This window comes from Ascaphus truei, chromosome 2 (assembly GCF_040206685.1).
Source record: "Ascaphus truei isolate aAscTru1 chromosome 2, aAscTru1.hap1, whole genome shotgun sequence".
In the NCBI taxonomy this organism is placed as follows: domain Eukaryota; kingdom Metazoa; phylum Chordata; class Amphibia; order Anura; family Ascaphidae; genus Ascaphus; species Ascaphus truei.
Window position 1 is genome coordinate 479,914,876 of NC_134484.1, and position 16,139 is coordinate 479,931,014.

General features: G+C 55.4%; 1 protein-coding gene across 2 annotated transcripts in view; it reads right to left on the reverse strand.

The window, feature by feature from the left end:
- The window catches only part of LOC142488392 (uncharacterized), a 155,345-nt gene that overhangs the window by 138,577 nt on the left and 629 nt on the right, over nt 1-16,139 (reverse strand). The window lies entirely within an intron of this gene.

Sequence of the window (16,139 nt, forward strand, 5' to 3'; positions counted from 1 at the left end):
TACTGCAGCAGCCTGTCTCTGTGGCGCACACGCTGCAGCCCTTATACTCAGCGTTATACTGCAGCAGCCTGTCTCTGGCACACAAGCTGCAGCCCTTATACTCAGCGTTATACTGCAGCAGCCTGTCTCTGTGGCACACACGCTCCAGCCCTTATTCTCAGCGTTATACTGCAGCAGCCTGTCTCTGTGGCACACGCTGCAGCCCTTATACTCAGCGTTATACTGCAGCAGCCTGTCTCTGTGGCACACACGCTGCAGCCCTTATACTCAGCGTTATACTGCAGCAGCCTGTCTCTGTGGCACACACGCTGCAGCTCTTATACTCAGCGTTATACTGCAGCAGCCTGTCTCTGTGGCACACACGCTGCAGCCCTTATACTCAGCGTTATACTGCAGCAGCCTGTCTCTGTGGCACACACGCTGCAGCCCTTATACTCAGCGTTACACTGCAGCAGCCTGTCTCTGTGGCACACACGCTGCAGCTCTTATACTCAGCGTTATACTGCAGCAGCCTGTCTCTGTGGCACACGCGCTGCAGCTCTTATACTCAGCGTTATACTGCAGCAGCCTGTCTCTGTGGCACACGCGCTGCAGCCCTTATACTCGGCGTTATACTGCAGCAGCCTGTCTCTGTGGCACACGCGCTGCAGCCCTTATACTCAGCGTTATACTGCAGCATCCTGTCTCTGTGGCACACACGCTGCAGCTTATACTCAGCGTTATACTGCAGCAGCCTGTCTCTGTGGCACACACGCTGCAGCCCTTATACTCAGCGTTATACTGCAGCAGCCTGTCTCTGTGGCACACGCGCTGCAGCTTATACTCAGCGTTATACTGCAGCAGCCTGTCTCTGTGGCACACACGCTGCAGCTCTTATACTCAGCGTTATACTGCAGCAGCCTGTCTCTATGGCACACACGCTGCAGCTCTTATACTCAGCGTTATACTGCAGCAGCCTGTCTCTGTGGCACACGCGCTGCAACCCTTATACTCAGCGTTATACTGCAGCAACCTGTCTCTGTGGCACACACGCTGCAGCCCTTATACTCAGCGTTATACTGCAGCAGCCTGTCTGTGGCACACACGCTGCAGCTTATACTCAGCGTTATACTGCAGCAGCCTGTCTCTGTGGCACACGCGCTGCAGCCCTTAAACTCAGCGTTATACTGCAGCAGCCTGTCTCTGTGGCACACACGCTGCAGCCCTTATACTCAGCGTTATACTGCAGCAGCCTGTCTCTGTGGCACACACGCTGCAGCTCTTATACTCACCGTTATACTGCAGCAGCCTGTCTCTGTGTCACACACGCTGCAGCTCATACTCAGCGTTATACTGCAGCAGCCTGTCTCTGTGGCACACGCGCTGCAGCCCTTATACTCAGCGTTATACTGCAGCAGCCTGTCTCTGTGGCACACACGCTGCAGCCCTTATACTCAGCGTTATACTGCAGCAGCCTGTCTCTGTGGCACACACGCTGCAGCTCTTATACTCAGCGTTATACTGCAGCAGCCTGTCTCTGTGGCACACACGCTGCAGCCCTTATACTCAGCGTTATACTGCAGCAGCCTGTCTCTGTGGCACACATGCTGCAGCTCTTATACTCAGCGTTATACTGCAGCAGCCTGTCTCTGTGGCACACACGCTGCAGCCCTTATACTCAGCGTTATACTGCAGCAGCCTGTCTCTGTGGCACACACGCTGCAGCCCTTATACTCAGCGTTACACTGCAGCAGCCTGTCTCTGTGGCACACACGCTGCAGCCCTTATACTCGGCGTTATACTGCAGCAGCCTGTCTCTGTGGCACACGCGCTGCAGCCCTTATACTCAGCGTTATACTGCAGCATCCTGTCTCTGTGGCACACAAGCTGCAGCTCTTATACACGGCGTTATACTGCAGCAGCCTGTCTCTGTGCCACACGCGCTGCAGCCCTTATACTCAGCGTTATACTGCAGCAGCCTGTCTCTGTGGCACACACGCTGCAGCCCTTATACTCAGCGTTACACTGCAGCAGCCTGTCTCTGTGGCACACACGCTGCAGCTCTTATACTCAGCGTTATACTGCAGCAGCCTGTCTCTGTGGCACACACGCTGCAGCCCTTATACTCAGTGTTATACTGCAGCAGCCTGTCTATGTGGCACACGCGCTGCAGCTTATACTCAGCGTTATACTGCAGCAGCCTGTCTCTGTGGCACACACGCTGCAGCCCTTATACTCAGCGTTATACTGCAGCAGCCTGTCTCTGTGGCACACACGCTGCAGCCCTTATACTCAGCGTTATACTGCAGCAGCCTGTCTCTGTGGCACACGCGCTGCAGCTTATACTCAGCGTTATACTGCAGCAGCCTGTCTCTGTGGCACACACGCTGCAGCTCTTATACTCAGCGTTATACTGCAGCAGCCTGTCTCTGTGGCACACACGCTGCAGCTCTTATACTCAGCGTTATACTGCAGCAGCCTGTCTGTGGCACACGCTGCAGCCCTTATACTCAGCGTTATACTGCAGCAGCCTGTCTCTGTGGCACACACGCTGCAGCTCTTATACTCAGCGTTATACTGCAGCAGCATGTCTCTGTGGCACAAACGCTGCAGCTTATACTCAGCGTTATACTGCAGCAGCCTGTCTCTGTGGCACACGCGCAGCAGCCCTTATACTCAGCGTTATACTGCAGCAGCCTGTCTCTGTGGCACACACGCTGCAGCCCTTATACTCAGCGTTATACTGCAGCAGCCTGTCTCTGTGGCACACACGCTGCAGCTCTTATACTCAGCGTTATACTGCAGCAGCCTGTCTCTGTGTCACACACGCTGCAGCTCATACTCAGCGTTATACTGCAGCAGCCTGTCTCTGTGGCACACACGCTGCAGCTCTTATACTCAGCGTTATACTGCAGCAGCCTGTCTCTGTGGCACACACGCTGCAGCCCTTATACTCAGCGTTATACTGCAGCAGCCTGTCTCTGTGGCACACACGCTGCAGCCCTTATACTCAGCGTTACACTGCAGCAGCCTGTCTCTGTGGCACACACGCTGCAGCCCTTATACTCGGCGTTACACTGCAGCAGCCTGTCTCTGTGGCACACACGCTGCAGCCCTTATACTCGGCGTTATACTGCAGCAGCCTGTCTCTGTGGCACACGCGCTGCAGCCCTTATACTCAGCGTTATACTGCAGCATCCTGTCTCTGTGGCACACAAGCTGCAGCTCTTATACACGGCGTTATACTGCAGCAGCCTGTCTCTGTGCCACACGCGCTGCAGCCCTTATACTCAGCGTTATACTGCAGCATCCTGTCTCTGTGGCACACGCGCTGCAGCTTATACTCAGCGTTATACTGCAGCAGCCTGTCTCTGTGGCACACACACTGCAGCCCTTATACTCAGCGTTATACTGCAGCAGCCTGTCTCTGTGGCACACACGCTGCAGCCCTTATACTCAGCGTTATACTGCAGCAGCCTGTCTCTGTGGCACACACGCTGCAGCTCTTATACTCAGCGTTATACTGCAGCAGCCTGTCTCTGTGGCACACACGCTGCAGCCCTTATACTCAGTGTTATACTGCAGCAGCCTGTCTATGTGGCACACGCGCTGCAGCTTATACTCAGCGTTATACTGCAGCAGCCTGTCTCTGTGGCACACACGCTGCAGCCCTTATACTCAGCGTTATACTGCAGCAGCCTGTCTCTGTGGCACACGCGCTGCAGCTTATACTCAGCGTTATACTGCAGCAGCCTGTCTCTGTGGCACACACGCTGCAGCCCTTATACTCAGCGTTATACTGCAGCAGCCTGTCTCTGTGGCACACACGCTGCAGCTCTTATACTCAGCGTTATACTACAGCAGCCTGTCTCTGTGGCACACACGCTGCAGCCCTTATACTCGGCGTTATACTGCAGCAGCCTGTCTCTGTGGCACACGCGCTGCAGCCCTTATACTCAGCGTTATACTGCAGCAGCCTGTCTCTGTGGCACACGCGCTGCAGCTCTTATACTCAGCGTTATACTGCAGCAGCCTGTCTCTGTGGCGCACACGCTGCAGCCTTTATACTCAGCGTTATACTGCAGCAGCCTGTCTCTGTGGCACACGCGCTGCAGCCCTTATACTCAGCGTTATACTGCAGCAGCCTGTCTCTGTGGCACACGCGCTGCAGCCCTTATACTCAGCGTTATACTGCAGCAGCCTGTCTCTGTGGCACACACGCTGCAGCCCTTATACTCAGCCTTATACTGCAGCAGCCCGTCTCTGTGGCACACACGCTGCAGCCCTTATACTCAGCGTTATACTGCAGCAGCCTGTCTCTGTGGCACACACGCTGCAGCTCTTATACTCACCGTTATACTGCAGCAGCCTGTCTCTGTGTCACACACGCTGCAGCTCATACTCAGCGTTATACTGCAGCAGCCTGTCTCTGTGGCACACGCGCTGCAGCCCTTATACTCAGCGTTATACTGCAGCAGCCTGTCTCTGTGGCACACACGCTGCAGCCCTTATACTCAGCGTTATACTGCAGCAGCCTGTCTCTGTGGCACACACGCTGCAGCCCTTATACTCAGCGTTATACTGCAGCAGCCTGTCTCTGGCACACAAGCTGCAGCCCTTATACTCAGCGTTATACTGCAGCAGCCTGTCTCTGTGGCACACACGCTCCAGCCCTTATTCTCAGCGTTATACTGCAGCAGCCTGTCTCTGTGGCACACGCTGCAGCCCTTATACTCAGCGTTATACTGCAGCAGCCTGTCTCTGTGGCACACACGCTGCAGCCCTTATACTCAGCGTTATACTGCAGCAGCCTGTCTCTGTGGCACACACGCTGCAGCTCTTATACTCAGCGTTATACTGCAGCAGCCTGTCTCTGTGGCACACACGCTGCAGCCCTTATACTCAGCGTTATACTGCAGCAGCCTGTCTCTGTGGCACACACGCTGCAGCCCTTATACTCAGCGTTACACTGCAGCAGCCTGTCTCTGTGGCACACACGCTGCAGCTCTTATACTCAGCGTTATACTGCAGCAGCCTGTCTCTGTGGCACACACGCTGCAGCTCTTATACTCAGCGTTATACTGCAGCAGCCTGTCTCTGTGGCACACGCGCTGCAGCCCTTATACTCGGCGTTATACTGCAGCAGCCTGTCTCTGTGGCACACGCGCTGCAGCCCTTATACTCAGCGTTATACTGCAGCATCCTGTCTCTGTGGCACACACGCTGCAGCTTATACTCAGCGTTATACTGCAGCAGCCTGTCTCTGTGGCACACACGCTGCAGCCCTTATACTCAGCGTTATACTGCAGCAGCCTGTCTCTGTGGCACACGCGCTGCAGCTTATACTCAGCGTTATACTGCAGCAGCCTGTCTCTGTGGCACACACGCTGCAGCTCTTATACTCAGCGTTATACTGCAGCAGCCTGTCTCTATGGCACACACGCTGCAGCTCTTATACTCAGCGTTATACTGCAGCAGCCTGTCTCTGTGGCACACGCGCTGCAACCCTTATACTCAGCGTTATACTGCAGCAACCTGTCTCTGTGGCACACACGCTGCAGCCCTTATACTCAGCGTTATACTGCAGCAGCCTGTCTGTGGCACACACGCTGCAGCTCTTATACTCAGCGTTATACTGCAGCAGCCTGTCTCTGTGGCACACACGCTGCAGCTTATACTCAGCGTTATACTGCAGCAGCCTGTCTCTGTGGCACACGCGCTGCAGCCCTTATACTCAGCGTTATACTGCAGCAGCCTGTCTCTGTGGCACACACGCTGCAGCCCTTATACTCAGCGTTATACTGCAGCAGCCTGTCTCTGTGGCACACACGCTGCAGCTCTTATACTCAGCGTTATACTGCAGCAGCCTGTCTCTGTGTCACACACGCTGCAGCTCATACTCAGCGTTATACTGCAGCAGCCTGTCTCTGTGGCACACGCGCTGCAGCCCTTATACTCAGCGTTATACTGCAGCAGCCTGTCTCTGTGGCACACACGCTGCAGCCCTTATACTCAGCGTTATACTGCAGCAGCCTGTCTCTGTGGCACACACGCTGCAGCTCTTATACTCAGCGTTATACTGCAGCAGCCTGTCTCTGTGGCACACACGCTGCAGCCCTTATACTCAGCGTTATACTGCAGCAGCCTGTCTCTGTGGCACACATGCTGCAGCTCTTATACTCAGCGTTATACTGCAGCAGCCTGTCTCTGTGGCACACACGCTGCAGCCCTTATACTCAGCGTTATACTGCAGCAGCCTGTCTCTGTGGCACACACGCTGCAGCCCTTATACTCAGCGTTACACTGCAGCAGCCTGTCTCTGTGGCACACACGCTGCAGCCCTTATACTCAGCGTTATACTGCAGCAGCCTGTCTCTGTGGCACACACGCTGCAGCCCTTATACTCAGCGTTACACTGCAGCAGCCTGTCTCTGTGGCACACACGCTGCAGCCCTTATACTCGGCGTTATACTGCAGCAGCCTGTCTCTGTGGCACACGCGCTGCAGCCCTTATACTCAGCGTTATACTGCAGCAGCCTGTCTGTGGCACACACGCTGCAGCCCTTATACTCAGCGTTATACTGCAGCATCCTGTCTCTGTGGCACACAAGCTGCAGCTCTTATACACGGCGTTATACTGCAGCAGCCTGTCTCTGTGCCACACGCGCTGCAGCCCTTATACTCAGCGTTATACTGCAGCATCCTGTCTCTGTGGCACACGCGCTGCAGCTTATACTCAGCGTTATACTGCAGCAGCCTGTCTCTGTAGCACACACACTGCAGCCCTTATACTCAGCGTTATACTGCAGCAGCCTGTCTCTGTGGCACACACGCTGCAGCCCTTATACTCAGCGTTATACTGCAGCAGCCTGTCTCTGTGGCACACACGCTGCAGCTCTTATACTCAGCGTTATACTGCAGCAGCCTGTCTCTGTGGCACACACGCTGCAGCTCTTAGGCCTCGGTCCCGCTGCGCTCGTTGGCGCGGGCGGCGGGTCGCGAGTTCCCCACCAGCAGGGGAATCCTCGCGAGCCGGTCCCGGTCCCCACTGGCTGCACAGCTGATTACACGCTGTAGCGCGTCAGCCGCTGGAGACACCAGAGAATGGTGTTTTCTAGCTTTGACGCGTGACGTGTGTGGCTGTGAGCCAATGGGGAGGGGAGGCTTCGGGAGGAGGAGAGGCTTCGGGAGGAGGAGAGGCTTCGGGAGGAGGAGAGGCTTCGGGGAGCGGGGAGGAGTGTGGAGGGACAGCAGGTGAGTGCCTTTCTCTGTGTGTGTGTGTCTGAGTGCGTGCATGCCTATCTGTGTGTGTATGTGTGTGCCCGAGTGCGTGAGTGCCTGCCTCTGTCTGTGTGTGTGTGTGTATGAGTGCGTGAGTGCCTGCCTGTGTGTGTGTTTAAACTTACTTTCCAGCCCGAGTCCGTGGAGGGAGGGGGGGGAGAGTAGCGGGTCCCTCCGCTCAAGCCACGCCCCCCCCTCCCTGTCAAACCGCCCACCTCCCGATCAAACCTCCCACCTCCCGCCCACCTCCCGATCAAACCTCCCACCTCCCGCTCCGGCTCCCTACAGACCGCAGATCGCGGTCTGTGTATCTCAGCGCACCGCCTGTCAGCAGCGCAGGTGCGCTGACTCTGGGAGCGGGGCCTTAGCCTTATACTCAGCTTTATACTGCAGCAGCCTGTCTCTGTGGCACACACGCTGCAGCTCTTATACTCAGCGTTATACTGCAGCAGCCTGTCTCTGTGGCGCACACGCTGCAGCCCTTATACTCAGCGTTATACTGCAGCAGCCTGTCTCTGTGGCGCACACGCTGCAGCTCTTATACTCAGCGTTATACTGCAGCAGCCTGTCTCTGTGGCGCACACGCTGCAGCCCTTATACTCAGCGTTATACTGCAGCAGCCTGTCTCTGGCACACAAGCTGCAGCCCTTATACTCAGCGTTATACTGCAGCAGCCTGTCTCTGTGGCACACACGCTCCAGCCCTTATTCTCAGCGTTATACTGCAGCAGCCTGTCTCTGTGGCACACGCTGCAGCCCTTATACTCAGCGTTATACTGCAGCAGCCTGTCTCTGTGGCACACACGCTGCAGCCCTTATACTCAGCGTTATACTGCAGCAGCCTGTCTCTGTGGCACACACGCTGCAGCTCTTATACTCAGCGTTATACTGCAGCAGCCTGTCTCTGTGGCACACACGCTGCAGCCCTTATACTCAGCGTTATACTGCAGCAGCCTGTCTCTGTGGCACACACGCTGCAGCCCTTATACTCAGCGTTACACTGCAGCAGCCTGTCTCTGTGGCACACACGCTGCAGCTCTTATACTCAGCGTTATACTGCAGCAGCCTGTCTCTGTGGCACACGCGCTGCAGCTCTTATACTCAGCGTTATACTGCAGCAGCCTGTCTCTGTGGCACACGCGCTGCAGCCCTTATACTCGGCGTTATACTGCAGCAGCCTGTCTCTGTGGCACACGCGCTGCAGCCCTTATACTCAGCGTTATACTGCAGCATCCTGTCTCTGTGGCACACACGCTGCAGCTTATACTCAGCGTTATACTGCAGCAGCCTGTCTCTGTGGCACACACGCTGCAGCCCTTATACTCAGCGTTATACTGCAGCAGCCTGTCTCTGTGGCACACGCGCTGCAGCTTATACTCAGCGTTATACTGCAGCAGCCTGTCTCTGTGGCACACACGCTGCAGCTCTTATACTCAGCGTTATACTGCAGCAGCCTGTCTCTATGGCACACACGCTGCAGCTCTTATACTCAGCGTTATACTGCAGCAGCCTGTCTCTGTGGCACACGCGCTGCAACCCTTATACTCAGCGTTATACTGCAGCAACCTGTCTCTGTGGCACACACGCTGCAGCCCTTATACTCAGCGTTATACTGCAGCAGCCTGTCTGTGGCACACACGCTGCAGCTCTTATACTCAGCGTTATACTGCAGCAGCCTGTCTCTGTGGCACACACGCTGCAGCTTATACTCAGCGTTATACTGCAGCAGCCTGTCTCTGTGGCACACGCGCTGCAGCCCTTATACTCAGCGTTATACTGCAGCAGCCTGTCTCTGTGGCACACACGCTGCAGCCCTTATACTCAGCGTTATACTGCAGCAGCCTGTCTCTGTGGCACACACGCTGCAGCTCTTATACTCACCGTTATACTGCAGCAGCCTGTCTCTGTGTCACACACGCTGCAGCTCATACTCAGCGTTATACTGCAGCAGCCTGTCTCTGTGGCACACGCGCTGCAGCCCTTATACTCAGCGTTATACTGCAGCAGCCTGTCTCTGTGGCACACACGCTGCAGCCCTTATACTCAGCGTTATACTGCAGCAGCCTGTCTCTGTGGCACACACGCTGCAGCTCTTATACTCAGCGTTATACTGCAGCAGCCTGTCTCTGTGGCACACACGCTGCAGCCCTTATACTCAGCGTTATACTGCAGCAGCCTGTCTCTGTGGCACACATGCTGCAGCTCTTATACTCAGCGTTATACTGCAGCAGCCTGTCTCTGTGGCACACACGCTGCAGCCCTTATACTCAGCGTTATACTGCAGCAGCCTGTCTCTGTGGCACACACGCTGCAGCCCTTATACTCAGCGTTACACTGCAGCAGCCTGTCTCTGTGGCACACACGCTGCAGCCCTTATACTCGGCGTTATACTGCAGCAGCCTGTCTCTGTGGCACACGCGCTGCAGCCCTTATACTCAGCGTTATACTGCAGCATCCTGTCTCTGTGGCACACAAGCTGCAGCTCTTATACACGGCGTTATACTGCAGCAGCCTGTCTCTGTGCCACACGCGCTGCAGCCCTTATACTCAGCGTTATACTGCAGCATCCTGTCTCTGTGGCACACGCGCTGCAGCTTATACTCAGCGTTATACTGCAGCAGCCTGTCTCTGTAGCACACACACTGCAGCCCTTATACTCAGCGTTATACTGCAGCAGCCTGTCTCTGTGGCACACACGCTGCAGCCCTTATACTCAGCGTTATACTGCAGCAGCCTGTCTCTGTGGCACACACGCTGCAGCTCTTATACTCAGCGTTATACTGCAGCAGCCTGTCTCTGTGGCACACACGCTGCAGCCCTTATACTCAGTGTTATACTGCAGCAGCCTGTCTATGTGGCACACGCGCTGCAGCTTATACTCAGCGTTATACTGCAGCAGCCTGTCTCTGTGGCACACACGCTGCAGCCCTTATACTCAGCGTTATACTGCAGCAGCCTGTCTCTGTGGCACACACGCTGCAGCCCTTATACTCAGCGTTATACTGCAGCAGCCTGTCTCTGTGGCACACGCGCTGCAGCTCATACTCAGCGTTATACTGCAGCAGCCTGTCTCTGTGGCACACACGCTGCAGCTCTTATACTCAGCGTTATACTGCAGCAGCCTGTCTCTGTGGCACACACGCTGCAGCTCTTATACTCAGCGTTATACTGCAGCAGCCTGTCTCTGTGGCACACGCGCTGCAACCCTTATACTCAGCGTTATACTGCAGCAGCCTGTCTCTGTGGCACACACGCTGCAGCCCTTATACTCAGCGTTATACTGCAGCAGCCTGTCTGTGGCACACGCTGCAGCCCTTATACTCAGCGTTATACTGCAGCAGCCTGTCTCTGTGGCACACACGCTGCAGCTCTTATACTCAGCGTTATACTGCAGCAGCCTGTCTCTGTGGCACACACGCTGCAGCTTATACTCAGCGTTATACTGCAGCAGCCTGTCTCTGTGGCACACGCGCTGCAGCCCTTATACTCAGCGTTATACTGCAGCAGCCTGTCTCTGTGGCACACACGCTGCAGCCCTTATACTCAGCGTTATACTGCAGCAGCCTGTCTCTGTGGCACACACGCTGCAGCTCTTATACTCAGCGTTATACTGCAGCAGCCTGTCTCTGTGTCACACACGCTGCAGCTCATACTCAGCGTTATACTGCAGCAGCCTGTCTCTGTGGCACACACGCTGCAGCTCTTATACTCAGCGTTATACTGCAGCAGCCTGTCTCTGTGGCACACACGCTGCAGCCCTTATACTCAGCGTTATACTGCAGCAGCCTGTCTCTGTGGCACACACGCTGCAGCCCTTATACTCAGCGTTACACTGCAGCAGCCTGTCTCTGTGGCACACACGCTGCAGCCCTTATACTCGGCGTTATACTGCAGCAGCCTGTCTCTGTGGCACACGCGCTGCAGCCCTTATACTCAGCGTTATACTGCAGCATCCTGTCTCTGTGGCACACAAGCTGCAGCTCTTATACACGGCGTTATACTGCAGCAGCCTGTCTCTGTGCCACACGCGCTGCAGCCCTTATACTCAGCGTTATACTGCAGCATCCTGTCTCTGTGGCACACGCGCTGCAGCTTATACTCAGCGTTATACTGCAGCAGCCTGTCTCTGTGGCACACACACTGCAGCCCTTATACTCAGCGTTATACTGCAGCAGCCTGTCTCTGTGGCACACACGCTGCAGCCCTTATACTCAGCGTTATACTGCAGCAGCCTGTCTCTGTGGCACACACGCTGCAGCTCTTATACTCAGCGTTATACTGCAGCAGCCTGTCTCTGTGGCACACACGCTGCAGCCCTTATACTCAGTGTTATACTGCAGCAGCCTGTCTATGTGGCACACGCGCTGCAGCTTATACTCAGCGTTATACTGCAGCAGCCTGTCTCTGTGGCACACACGCTGCAGCCCTTATACTCAGCGTTATACTGCAGCAGCCTGTCTCTGTGGCACACGCGCTGCAGCTTATACTCAGCGTTATACTGCAGCAGCCTGTCTCTGTGGCACACACGCTGCAGCCCTTATACTCAGCGTTATACTGCAGCAGCCTGTCTCTGTGGCACACACGCTGCAGCTCTTATACTCAGCGTTATACTACAGCAGCCTGTCTCTGTGGCACATACGCTGCAGCCCTTATACTCGGCGTTATACTGCAGCAGCCTGTCTCTGTGGCACACGCGCTGCAGCCCTTATACTCAGCGTTATACTGCAGCAGCCTGTCTCTGTGGCACACGCGCTGCAGCTCTTATACTCAGCGTTATACTGCAGCAGCCTGTCTCTGTGGCGCACACGCTGCAGCCTTTATACTCAGCGTTATACTGCAGCAGCCTGTCTCTGTGGCACACGCGCTGCAGCCCTTATACTCAGCGTTATACTGCAGCAGCCTGTCTCTGTGGCACACGCGCTGCAGCCCTTATACTCAGCGTTATACTGCAGCAGCCTGTCTCTGTGGCACACACGCTGCAGCCCTTATACTCAGCCTTATACTGCAGCAGCCCGTCTCTGTGGCACACACGCTGCAGCCCTTATACTCAGCGTTATACTGCAGCAGCCTGTCTCTGTGGCACACACGCTGCAGCTCTTATACTCACCGTTATACTGCAGCAGCCTGTCTCTGTGTCACACACGCTGCAGCTCATACTCAGCGTTATACTGCAGCAGCCTGTCTCTGTGGCACACGCGCTGCAGCCCTTATACTCAGCGTTATACTGCAGCAGCCTGTCTCTGTGGCACACACGCTGCAGCCCTTATACTCAGCGTTATACTGCAGCAGCCTGTCTCTGTGGCACACACGCTGCAGCTCTTATACTCAGCGTTATACTGCAGCAGCCTGTCTCTGTGGCACACACGCTGCAGCCCTTATACTCAGCGTTATACTGCAGCAGCCTGTCTCTGTGGCACACATGCTGCAGCTCTTATACTCCGCGTTATACTGCAGCAGCCTGTCTCTGTGGCACACACGCTGCAGCCCTTATACTCAGCGTTATACTGCAGCAGCCTGTCTCTGTGGCACACACGCTGCAGCCCTTATACTCAGCGTTACACTGCAGCAGCCTGTCTCTGTGGCACACACGCTGCAGCCCTTATACTCGGCGTTATACTGCAGCAGCCTGTCTCTGTGGCACACGCGCTGCAGCCCTTATACTCAGCGTTATACTGCAGCATCCTGTCTCTGTGGCACACAAGCTGCAGCTCTTATACACGGCGTTATACTGCAGCAGCCTGTCTCTGTGCCACACGCGCTGCAGCCCTTATACTCAGCGTTATACTGCAGCATCCTGTCTCTGTGGCACACGCGCTGCAGCTTATACTCAGCGTTATACTGCAGCAGCCTGTCTCTGTAGCACACACACTGCAGCCCTTATACTCAGCGTTATACTGCAGCAGCCTGTCTCTGTGGCACACACGCTGCAGCCCTTATACTCAGCGTTATACTGCAGCAGCCTGTCTCTGTGGCACACACGCTGCAGCTCTTATACTCAGCGTTATACTGCAGCAGCCTGTCTCTGTGGCACACACGCTGCAGCCCTTATACTCAGTGTTATACTGCAGCAGCCTGTCTATGTGGCACACGCGCTGCAGCTTATACTCAGCGTTATACTGCAGCAGCCTGTCTCTGTGGCACACACGCTGCAGCCCTTATACTCAGCGTTATACTGCAGCAGCCTGTCTCTGTGGCACACACGCTGCAGCCCTTATACTCAGCGTTATACTGCAGCAGCCTGTCTCTGTGGCACACGCGCTGCAGCTTATACTCAGCGTTATACTGCAGCAGCCTGTCTCTGTGGCACACACGCTGCAGCTCTTATACTCAGCGTTATACTGCAGCAGCCTGTCTCTGTGGCACACACGCTGCAGCTCTTATACTCAGCGTTATACTGCAGCAGCCTGTCTCTGTGGCACACGCGCTGCAACCCTTATACTCAGCGTTATACTGCAGCAGCCTGTCTCTGTGGCACACACGCTGCAGCCCTTATACTCAGCGTTATACTGCAGCAGCCTGTCTGTGGCACACGCTGCAGCCCTTATACTCAGCGTTATACTGCAGCAGCCTGTCTCTGTGGCACACACGCTGCAGCTCTTATACTCAGCGTTATACTGCAGCAGCCTGTCTCTGTGGCACACACGCTGCAGCTTATACTCAGCGTTATACTGCAGCAGCCTGTCTCTGTGGCACACGCGCTGCAGCCCTTATACTCAGCGTTATACTGCAGCAGCCTGTCTCTGTGGCACACACGCTGCAGCCCTTATACTCAGCGTTATACTGCAGCAGCCTGTCTCTGTGGCACACACGCTGCAGCTCTTATACTCAGCGTTATACTGCAGCAGCCTGTCTCTGTGTCACACACGCTGCAGCTCATACTCAGCGTTATACTGCAGCAGCCTGTCTCTGTGGCACACACGCTGCAGCTCTTATACTCAGCGTTATACTGCAGCAGCCTGTCTCTGTGGCACACACGCTGCAGCCCTTATACTCAGCGTTATACTGCAGCAGCCTGTCTCTGTGGCACACACGCTGCAGCCCTTATACTCAGCGTTACACTGCAGCAGCCTGTCTCTGTGGCACACACGCTGCAGCCCTTATACTCGGCGTTACACTGCAGCAGCCTGTCTCTGTGGCACACACGCTGCAGCCCTTATACTCGGCGTTATACTGCAGCAGCCTGTCTCTGTGGCACACGCGCTGCAGCCCTTATACTCAGCGTTATACTGCAGCATCCTGTCTCTGTGGCACACAAGCTGCAGCTCTTATACACGGCGTTATACTGCAGCAGCCTGTCTCTGTGCCACACGCGCTGCAGCCCTTATACTCGGCGTTATACTGCAGCAGCCTGTCTCTGTGGCACACGCGCTGCAGCCCTTATACTCAGCGTTATACTGCAGCATCCTGTCTCTGTGGCACACGCGCTGCAGCTTATACTCAGCGTTATACTGCAGCAGCCTGTCTCTGTGGCACACACACTGCAGCCCTTATACTCAGCGTTATACTGCAGCAGCCTGTCTCTGTGGCACACACGCTGCAGCCCTTATACTCAGCGTTATACTGCAGCAGCCTGTCTCTGTGGCACACACGCTGCAGCTCTTATACTCAGCGTTATACTGCAGCAGCCTGTCTCTGTGGCACACACGCTGCAGCCCTTATACTCAGTGTTATACTGCAGCAGCCTGTCTATGTGGCACACGCGCTGCAGCTTATACTCAGCGTTATACTGCAGCAGCCTGTCTCTGTGGCACACACGCTGCAGCCCTTATACTCAGCGTTATACTGCAGCAGCCTGTCTCTGTGGCACACGCGCTGCAGCTTATACTCAGCGTTATACTGCAGCAGCCTGTCTCTGTGGCACACACGCTGCAGCCCTTATACTCAGCGTTATACTGCAGCAGCCTGTCTCTGTGGCACACACGCTGCAGCTCTTATACTCAGCGTTATACTACAGCAGCCTGTCTCTGTGGCACACACGCTGCAGCCCTTATACTCGGCGTTATACTGCAGCAGCCTGTCTCTGTGGCACACGCGCTGCAGCCCTTATACTCAGCGTTATACTGCAGCAGCCTGTCTCTGTGGCACACGCGCTGCAGCTCTTATACTCAGCGTTATACTGCAGCAGCCTGTCTCTGTGGCGCACACGCTGCAGCCTTTATACTCAGCGTTATACTGCAGCAGCCTGTCTCTGTGGCACACGCGCTGCAGCCCTTATACTCAGCGTTATACTGCAGCAGCCTGTCTCTGTGGCACACGCGCTGCAGCCCTTATACTCAGCGTTATACTGCAGCAGCCTGTCTCTGTGGCACACACGCTGCAGCCCTTATACTCAGCCTTATACTGCAGCAGCCCGTCTCTGTGGCACACACGCTGCAGCCCTTATACTCAGCGTTATACTGCAGCAGCCTGTCTCTGTGGCACACGCGCTGCAGCCCTTATACTCAGCGTTATACTGCAGCAGCCCGTCTCTGTGGCACACGCGCTGCAGCCCTTATACTCAGCGTTATACTGCAGCAGCCTGTCTCTGTGGCACACGCTGCAGCCCTTATACTCAGCGTTATACTGCAGCAGCCTGTCTCTGTGGCACACACGCTGCAGCCCTTATACTCAGCGTTATACTGCAGCAGCCTGTCTCTGTGGCACACACGCTGCAGCCCTTATACTCAGCGTTATACTGCAGCAGCCTGTATCTGTGGCACACACGCTGCGGCCCTTATACTCAGCGTTATACTGCAGCAGCCTGTCTCTGTGGCACACACGCTGCAGCCCTTATACTCAGCGTTATACTGCAGCAGCCTGTCTCTGTGGCACACACGCTGCAGCTCTTATACTCAGCGTTATACTGCAGCAGCCTGTCTCTGTGGCACACACGCTGCAGCC